Raw genomic sequence first — 9741 nt, 5'->3', positions numbered from 1 at the left:
TGAATTTCAATGCTCCGTCCGATCGGCTTACGCGTCGTGCTTCGTACAAATGAACACAGCGAGCAGGCCGGGGCCCGCCTGATTCGGTAATCGCCCGCGTGTGTGTGTGTGTGAGCGAGACGCTCGTGGCGCTTCTCATCTTTCACTCACTCACGGTTACCCGTTATTTTTGCCTCACGGCTTAAACCGAAAGGGACGTCCCAAACACAGACACACACACACACACAAGCGCATACGCACGCAACCCCCCTAGTTCAACGACCTGTCATTGCCGATGGCCTCCCGATTCGCCACCACCTGCTCCACTAGCATCTTTTACGCTCTCTACATTGAGCCAAATTCGCCTTCGTAGTCGTCACTATACTCGCTCGCGCTTATTCGCACCGTATATTGTTTACTAAAATGCGGGTTTCTCGCTCACCGCACGAGCAAACCTCCGGCTCCATGTGTGTTGCAACCGAGTGAACGCGCCAGCGCCAACGCAAGAGATGAACGTTCGGTTTTCGTGTTTGCAGAAGGTACGTGACGTGCACGGCACACCACTTTTGCCCCACTGGGGGTGGGTTTTTCGAGGTGTAGGAGAGAGACAGAGCGAGAGAGAGAGAGAAAAAGAGAGAATATGTGGTATGGAATGAGAGAGGAGATCCCTTCCTTCTTGGGTGTGTAGCGGCGACCGAGGGTGGCCGTGTTGGTTTCATGACCTACTTTTTGGTCATCCACCCCGAAAAAGCGACGGGGCCACAGAGCTCACACACGCAGTCAGCAGCAGCAGCAGCAGCAAACGGACAAACAAGGCCCCGTTTAGGTGCACGAGTGAATGAAACGGGAGTCGTGCGCGTACCAAGGCGTCCAGAAAGAGAAAGAGAGAGAACGAAACAGGGTTCACATAACGCATACAAGACAAACCCGGGTGTACACCGGGCCAGGCACGTAAAATCGGTTCGTAGTACTACGAAACTATCATCATCGGCGCGCCATCCTCCATAATGCTGGGGCATTGTGTTGTGCGTGCGTGTGTGTGTGCATGCAGGGCAGTTTATACACACATATACACCTTGATCAGTTTTTTTTCCTTTCGTACAGCTCGAAGGAAGCGAGATAAAGGCCGCTGGCCTTTTTTGCATTTTCAAGCATTTTTCTCACCTTTCGTCCCAAACTATGGTCCACCCTACTCCCGTTTTGGATGGGGTGGGAGTTAAGGGTGGCTGTTTAGTTTTGTATTTCTCTCCTCGACCGCAAGTCGTTCGCTTGTGTAAAGGTACGAACCCCTTTTCCTCTTTCTCCCCCTCGAGAGGCGTCATTGGTTTCTTCTTTCGAGGGAAAGAAAGTGAGAGGAATTTGAAGCGAGGCCAATTATGATGAGTCTTCACACAGAGTGTGCAAAATTCGCGTACGTTTGCACACACATAGCAAAAAAAGAAGCCGTTCGGAAGCGGGCCACTACGGGTCTCTTATTACATGGGGGCCATTATTTTTTTTTCCTTTGCTTTGTTGCCGCCCGTTTCGTGGTTGCGTTTTGCTCGACAACCGTGATTCGTTTAAAGGAAATCGTGAGAAAAATTTCCTTTGCCCGAAATCGATACGAAATTTGAGCATTGGGAAAAACCGACCGCCCCACCCCACTCCCCGAGAAACTGCACGATGGAAAGTTGAACGATGAACGGGTGGGAAGTAAGCTAAAAATGGGGTCCTCTTCCTGTCACTTTTTGGAAGGAAAGTGTGTTTTTCTGTTTGTTTTGTTGTTTTTTTGGAGCTTATAAAACAATAGTAAAGAAAAGTTTGTCACCGTTTTTTTAAGAAGTGATTGCGAGTGAATCATTCCAATTCGAGCAAAACTACGTTGCAAGTTGCGTATCGTAAAAAAAAAAGCAGGAGAGTAAACAAAAAAACAACAGCCCTCCCGCGTTCGATGATAATGGATGAATCAAACAAAACATTTTTGGAGGGTTTTGTTTTTTTTTGTGTGTGTTCCATTTGTCGCTCGATGCATGATTCAGCAATGGTAAAACAAAGAAAGAAAGGATTCCAAAGCGAATCGATGACGCACACGAGAAGATATTGGGTTGATTTCCGGAATTTGGTATTTATTTTCTTTGTTTAAGTTTTAGTAGATAAAGTTGTTTCGTGTTTTGATTACGATTGATGTAAGTGCATTTAAATATAATCTTTTAAAATAATAAATAGATTTTTTTCGCTCTCATCTCTCCCTTGAGAGGTCTTATAACAAAGAAGATGCTCACAGTGAAAAAATAAAAAATGGAACCTCGAGAAGCGTTTTGTTTTGCGCACATGATCTAAATACATCGATTATAAATCGCTTTAGTTGCATTTTTTTTCGCAATCCGATCGTACGCTAATCGTAAGTAAACAATGAACAAACACACACACACACACACTGATCGTACCCATCCACGAGAAGATGATCTTCTCTTGCAAAACAATCACAAGTGAACAGAGCGAGTTTCGAGCTACTCTTCGGGTCGGTCAGTCGGTCGGGCGAATCGGTCAGTGGCCTTATAAGCGAGAACATCACAACACAAAACACACGACCACGACGAAACAGCACAACGGTGACGATGATGATGGCCGACGACGACGACGACGACGTCACCACGGATTCACCGTAAGCGTACACCGTCGACCTAAACGGCGGCCGGGTGATGAGACGCAAAAGTTCATTGGCCTCGTCCGTTTCGAGATCCAACGGTTTGTATGTCTGGTTGGAGGGTGGAAATGGAGGACGACCTGAAACGAGAATTTACGCTCACCTCCAACGCCGCTCGTCATCAAGGCGAACACACTTGTACCGGGGACGGGGCAAAGCATGTTTCGTTCTCATTCTTCAATGTGCATAAGAGGGTGGAATTTCCGCCAAAGAAAAAAAAAGCTTGCCAAAAAACGTTCATCCTCTCCCAATGGTAGAATGAGGGGAATTTGACACTGACTCACAAAAACGAGGGCAATTCCAAAACGTTTTTTTTCATATCTTTTCATCTCCCCGAATTATGATTGGTTTATTTAATTGAGCAGTTAAACAGTTCAAAAATGTAAAGAAATCTCAACAAAGATATCATCCCCAAATGCTTGACTGACGAAACAACAGTCGTCGAAGAACCATGCGTCACCATAGCTGAGGACCCACCATACGGGAAAGGTGAATGAACGCGCCGATACACAAAACAGGCCTCCCGCACATCGTTCTCCATTCGCCATTAACCAACCCCTTTTCTTCCAATGCTCCAGCATGTCGCAAACGGTGCTGGAACGGCGAGCAATACACCAGCCAGTATGTGACGTCAGTCTGCAAGAGCGACATCGAAGCGGGAGAAGATTACGAGACAGGTTCTCGAACCAAAACCCGTACGAGAGAACACGTCCAGACCGGGGCAAACCACCACCGTCATGATGAAGGGGGGGTGAAGAACAGTGAGGGAAGGGCGAAAACGCGATTTCCTGGTGCAACCATCGGGCGCTATGTGGACGCAGATTTGCATATTTTACCTCTGCCGTTCTCACTTTTCCACTGCAAACCCCCACACCCGGACGGTTGCTCATCTCATTCATCTTCCGTCACGAACAATTGTTTGCTGAGAGGGTTCAATGACCGTTTGACTCAAAGTGTGTGTGTGTGTGTGTATGAATGTGGAAAAGAAGTCCGATCGTTTCGGTCTCGCGCGATCATTTTATGCGCTGCTCCGTTCCTGATCTCCGTTACATTTTCCGTGCGTATATGTCACACTGTGTTGTGTGTTCTTTTTGTTTTACTCTCCTATGCTCCCTCTCTCTCTCTCTGTTAGAATGTTTTGCATTTTATGTGGGGAAAACTGCGGGATGCGAGTAATGCTTCACAGGCCAAACGGGCACAGTGAACCCATAGTGAAGCAGTATGGAAATTCTTATTTCACCCGCTTCTAGGACTTCCAGGGATTCAAGTCTGAGTGTTTAATTAGGTCAACAGCACAGGCACATCGTGCGTGCGTGTGTGTGTGGCTGGGTGGTGAAAACATTACCAAAGGGGGCGAAGGGAAAAGCGATGAAGAGGGAAGGTTAAATGAGTTCGTTAGCAGACCTCAGAACTGTTGGCCCACTTGCCACCCGCTCGACCGGAGGGGTTGTGTTCTTCGTTCTTCCACAGTTCAATGACATTTTGGTGCTTTGGTGGTACGGTGGAATCGTTAGCTTCAAGCAACCTTACAGTTCTATGCTCTCTCTTTTTTCTTTTCTTCATTTTGACCTACGTTTTCAAGTTTATCAGTTTACATGTTTTATTTCTTTGTGTTTTATTTCTTTGTTTTATTTTCTTAATTTTCATTTTTATTGTTTCGTTTTTTTCGCGATTTCTTGCTGGTTTATTATTTTTCATTTTATTCTATTATGCTTTACTCCTGTTTTCACGTACTATCACAAATTGTATGTTTCCATTCCACTGCACTAGGAAGCGTGCATCAGGTACGGTAACGCGAATGAATGTTTTACGTTTCGCGCGCACCCAATGCAACGTGAAACCTGCGCGTGTTGGTGTCAAAAGGCTGACTATTGACAAAAAAAAAGCAAAACAGGAACTCGAGGCAAAGTGGGGAAAAAAAACAGCAAATAGGGTTATAGTTCCGTGCGCGCATGGCACCGGTCAACGAACTTCTCTCCGAAACTGAAAAGAGAGTGCGACTACCGTAGTTGTTGTTGTCTTGCGCAACAACTTCAAACTCCACCCTCTCACCCCCCTGTGGTCTTCACTGCATTTCCCCACCAAACCTTTCACTCTCTTCCTTCCTGCTCTTCTGCTTGACGGTGTTCGGTATGAACGTAGCGGGCGCGCGCATTTTTGTCCCGTCGCACGCGCAAAAACGCGCGCGCCCTGGGCTTACATAATTTTTTTTCTCACCAACTTAACACACCTGCCCTTCCTTCTCCTGGTCCCATATCACTGGTCCGATCGTCTGTTGTATGTACCGAACGTCGCTTCAGTCGTCTATGTCCGGGTTCGGGGTGTCTCTATGGTCAAAATGCACACACAGAGAGGTGCTCCACAGGAATGGGGCCATTTTAAGTTGATTCCTCCCGCTACTACTGGAAGCCTGACACCGCCATTATCTTTCTCCTTTTCCCCTCGCTTAGTACGCTTATTCGGGGGGCGATACGTTACGTTAGCTTTTATGTCCGCTTAGATGTGTGTTTGTCGCCCCATTAAAACATTCGTACGCAATTTCGAACAGTCTAACGGGTTGTTTTGTGTTCTCTGTTCCACATTCTTCTTCATATTTCCTATTCCATCATGCTTTTTTTGTTGTTGCGGGTGTTTATGTGCAAAAAACAAAAAACATGAGGACAATTTAAAAAAATACTCACACAATCCAGCGTTTGCTGGAACAAAACAAAATATTAGCCAACAAAAATGGTTTGTCACTATGCTTCACATGACAACATCATGTTGTGACCCGATACCCCCATAGGGAGCATAGAAAGGCTTACCAATTCATTTACCTTTGTAACCCCCTTTTTGTGTTTTCCCCCCGTTTTGGAACTACCTAAAGTACTGAAGTTGTTTTGATGCTCAGTACCGGATGGTTACAGTTAGAACTTAGACGATCCACACAAGAACTGGATAGTTGAAACATGATTTTACTCTTGTTCCCGTCTTTTTTCCTCCACACCCTTTTACGGGATGGGGTTTGGGGGTGTTGAGGCGCAATTTTTCACACTTTCGGCATTGACGTTAGAATGTACAGCGAAGGTACAGCGTACAGTGTGGGTCATTGGCCTTTTCGTCAACAGTCAGCCAATGGGGTGATTCACGTGCATGAATCAAGTTCGAGGAAGAACTGGTTCGAGATATTTCGCCAGCAGACAGCTGACAGATAGCTGACTTTTACGGTGTATCAAAGCTGGAGATGACTAATGCAATATTTAATTTGAGGACTTTATAGAATTAGTTACTATTAATGCGACGTATAATAGATTTTATTTAGAAAGAAATCATAAAAATATTTTATGAAAATTGAGGAAAAATTATGTAAAAAATATTTATTTTGCAAAATATTTTACCTTTTTTTGTAAAATATGTAAAATATCAAACAAATTCTTATCAAAAAGAGAAGCTACCAAAAATCCAAATTTTACCGTTTTACATTTTTATTGATCTGGCAAGAGAGTGTGTGTCACACAATATATTGAGCACACATTTGCTTTACGAGGTGCGGCGGCTGAAGTAAACGAAACAATAAAACGGGCGCCAGAATTGGCCAAACAAAGCGTACACCAGCGGCAAACCGCAGCAAGTCGGTCGGTTTAAAAACAAACAAACGTCAAAATGGTCATTTGAACAAAAAAACAAAAAAACAAAAAAATCACGTACGCATAGGATACAAGCGACGAACCGCAACAAACAACGATGGTCACGCGGGTCGTAGAGCAAGAGGCGAATTACAGGTCGTGGCAAGGGGTGGGTGTAGGTGGGTGTTTTACCGTGCACAAGAACAATACCGAGAGTTCACTGACACCGCGGTTTGGGTCGGTAAAATGGTAAACGAAACTGGAAAAAACGCATAACCTGAAGAGGTTAAAAATTTACACGTTTGTCATCTGTTTGTCTGAATGGGGCGGAGGGAAAAACCACCGCCATTTATCCGTTAGATATACAAACATTCAAATAAGAAACAAGAAAGAAAAAAACATACTAAGAATGTTGTTTTGCTCTCATTTCTTTTGAGTTAGTACGTCACCAGTCAGTATCATAGTTCCAGCTGAGCTCCCACTACCCAGGATCTCGTCTTTTTAAGCGTCTGTCTCGTAAAAACCGTGTCTGGAAGCACAAAATCGGTCACTCTTTGTGCACTTCAGATGCCATGTCCATGTCCGCTATTTGTAAAAAAATAGAATCCGTACCACCCGCTCGTCCTCGTGGCAAACTTCAAGCAATTGCAAGAATTCGTTAGCATCCCTTCCAGACATTGGGCCGCGTTACGTTTTATTGCGATCGCTGCACACGCTTGCATATCCTTTGTGTGGAGTTCTTTATCTCCCGCTTTATTCTTTATGCTCATCCAAAAATTGGGTCATTTTTTGTGGAAGCTAGCACCAGCTTTAAACGGTGTCGTATTTGTAGAAAATAAAGTCGGCAGTGAGATGACTTCACGAGAAGAACTGGAAGGATTTGCTCACTTTATTACCATTTTTTTTGTGTATTAGCGGCTTCAACTGCCTTTCGGTCCCTACAGGAGATCCCTTCCAGTCGGTGATCAACTTTAGCAAGCAAGAAAAAAAAAACATCAACAAGTCATTGCCCTCCATCCGTCGTACGCGTCGATATTCTTGTGGAGGAACAGCGAATGAGAACATTTCGCTCACGGGTATGATCAAGCCGCAACACAAGCTTACGGGTACGTTTACATGGCCGAAGAGAAGAAACCGCGCCAAGATAGTGAGCACATGCGATCGAGAAGTGGGATTTTAGTCCGCCGACCTATAATTACACACACTCGAATACCTCTTCTGTCTGTCCCGTGTGTGACTGTGAAGCAGCGAGAAAAAAAAACAACCGTCCCGATCGCGTCCACGATTGGAAAGAAAACCCGGTTTTTACTGGCATTTCCTCTCCTTCGATTCCTTTCGCCCCGTACCACACCCCGTGGTAACCCCTCTAGGGTAGTTTATTTTTGGTCAAAACATGTCCCACTCGGCACAACACAACCAGATGGCCGGTTTCGAGAATAGAGGAAGTGAATGACCGATCTCGCGCCTCGGGGTTGGGTCCGCGCAATCGACGCAGCCTCACACGCGACGTCATTTCTCCAGCAGCGGATCGATCGTCGATCGGACACGATCGCGGGTTTGCAATTTAGCATGCTCTCTTTCTTCCTTCCTTTGCTCTCTTTCTCTCTCTCTCTCATGCGTACACACACACACCGTAGCGTGTCAGTTGGTTACGCAAAAATAACTGATTGCCGAGTGCTTATGATGATCGAGTTGGCATTTCCGCGTGATATCTGCCACCTTTCTTCTTTCACTCTTTTTCTCTCTATCGCGCTCTCTCTCTCTTTCTTTCTTTTACCTTCTATCTCTTTTGTACCGCTGTACGGGAAAATAAAAATCCTGATCGTAATATATAATTCAAGACGGACGGAAACGCGGTTTGTTTCGGCAAACCGAAGACTCGGTGGCACGACTTGATTCGCGACGTCGTGCGCTCCGTCACTTGTATTATGCAATTGTGTTAACTACCCAACTAACACAGCCACCCGGTGGGGGGGGGGAAACTAGCAGGCTACAGAGACGGTGAGGGTCCATTGACCTCACCACTCCAAAAAGGGGCGGTTTCCGATGGAGAGTTCGCGTTCCAACGAAACGAAAACAAAAAACGAGTAATCACGGTTGCTTTTTTTGTTGCTTTGCTTTCTTGCTTGTATTGTGGTATAAGATTTTGATTTCTTTTCCCTTCCCTTCAGGTTTTTCAGGGTTTTTTTTTTTAACTTTCTTTCGTTCATTCTTTTCTACCCAATTTGCCCAAGGTTTGCTTTCTTTTTCACACACTTTAGCACATCGTTTTTTGGCAAGTTTTGTTGTTTCGTGTGTTCCTTTCTCAAATTACACGTACACGTTTTGTTTTAATTTAGATGTTTTGTTTTGGAGTTGTTTTTTGTTTTGTTTTGATTTTGTTTACGAGCATTAGAAGAGCAGTATGAACATGGTTAGAGAAAAGAGAGAGAGCAACATATATTGTGTAATGTGGCAGAGTTGGTAATGGAAACTTCCACCGGGTGGAATGTCTGTTTTAGGAGTTTTGTTTTTGTTTTGATTTTGGATTTTTGGTTTGGCTTTTCTTTCTCTTCCCTTTCCTCTTTCTCTCTCTCTTCGCTCAGCCATTTGTCGCACCTTGAGAGGGCTTTCTCCCCCTTGTTTTTTTTCGACCAGAGGTAAATGAACGCATTAACGCTCGAAAATTGGGTGGGATTTTTCCTTCTTCCCTTTTACGCTTCCTTTCCAAACATCTTACGAAATCATCGTTTACATTGTGGACTACCCTTTCCCGATGTACTTTTTTTTTGTTTTTTTTTTCGTGTGGATTTGTTTGCTTTTTTAGGGTTTTTTTTTATTTGGGGAGTTCACGAAAGTTTTTTTTTCTCACTCTTTCGGACTCTTTTCATATTTTTCCCCATTTCCTTCCTACACATTCTTTTTCGTTCGTTCTCTACCTCTCTCTCTCTCTCTCTCTTTCTTTTGTGGAGCTAAAAGATGAAAATCATCGACACTTTCTACTATGGTTTGGCGCTGGATAATCTTTCATTTCCTTCTCTATCCACTTCTACTGGTGCGTCAGGGTGCGATGCAGCGAGGTTGTTGAACTTCGAAACATTTCGTGAGTCGTTTGTTATTATCCGCTTACCAACTTTGTTACTTGCACTTTTCCCTATTTCCGCAACAGCTTCTTTCGCTTCACATTGGGGAAAAAAAACCCCGCTGCTATTTTCATTTCCATTTCAACTCGCACTCCGTTGGTGGATGAATTTTCTGGCACTTTTTTTGTTTGCTTTCTTCAAATGTGAAACAAAAAGGTAAACAAAATGTGTTCCATCACAGCGTAAACAATTTCGTAACCAGGCAAAAACTGCGCACGGCTGTGTGTAAAGTGATTAGATAATTTGTTGTCATGTTTTTAGCTTAGCTTTAATTTACATTTGAGCAAATGTCAGTCACCTCTGGTGTGGGAATGTTTCCTTAGTGCAAAAAAAAAACAGTTGTTGAAAT

At 44.3% G+C, this 9741-nt stretch overlaps 1 long non-coding RNA gene across 1 annotated transcript in view; it reads left to right on the top strand.

Moving 5' to 3' along the window:
* Nucleotides 1-9741, top strand: part of LOC125768673 (uncharacterized) — a 336169-nt gene that overhangs the window by 122257 nt on the left and 204171 nt on the right. The window lies entirely within an intron of this gene.

The sequence above is a fragment of the Anopheles funestus genome, chromosome 3RL (assembly GCF_943734845.2).
Source record: "Anopheles funestus chromosome 3RL, idAnoFuneDA-416_04, whole genome shotgun sequence".
Lineage (NCBI taxonomy): Eukaryota > Metazoa > Arthropoda > Insecta > Diptera > Culicidae > Anopheles > Anopheles funestus.
Note: the sequence above shows the minus strand (reverse complement) of the source record. Positions and strands in the feature narration are given on the sequence as shown.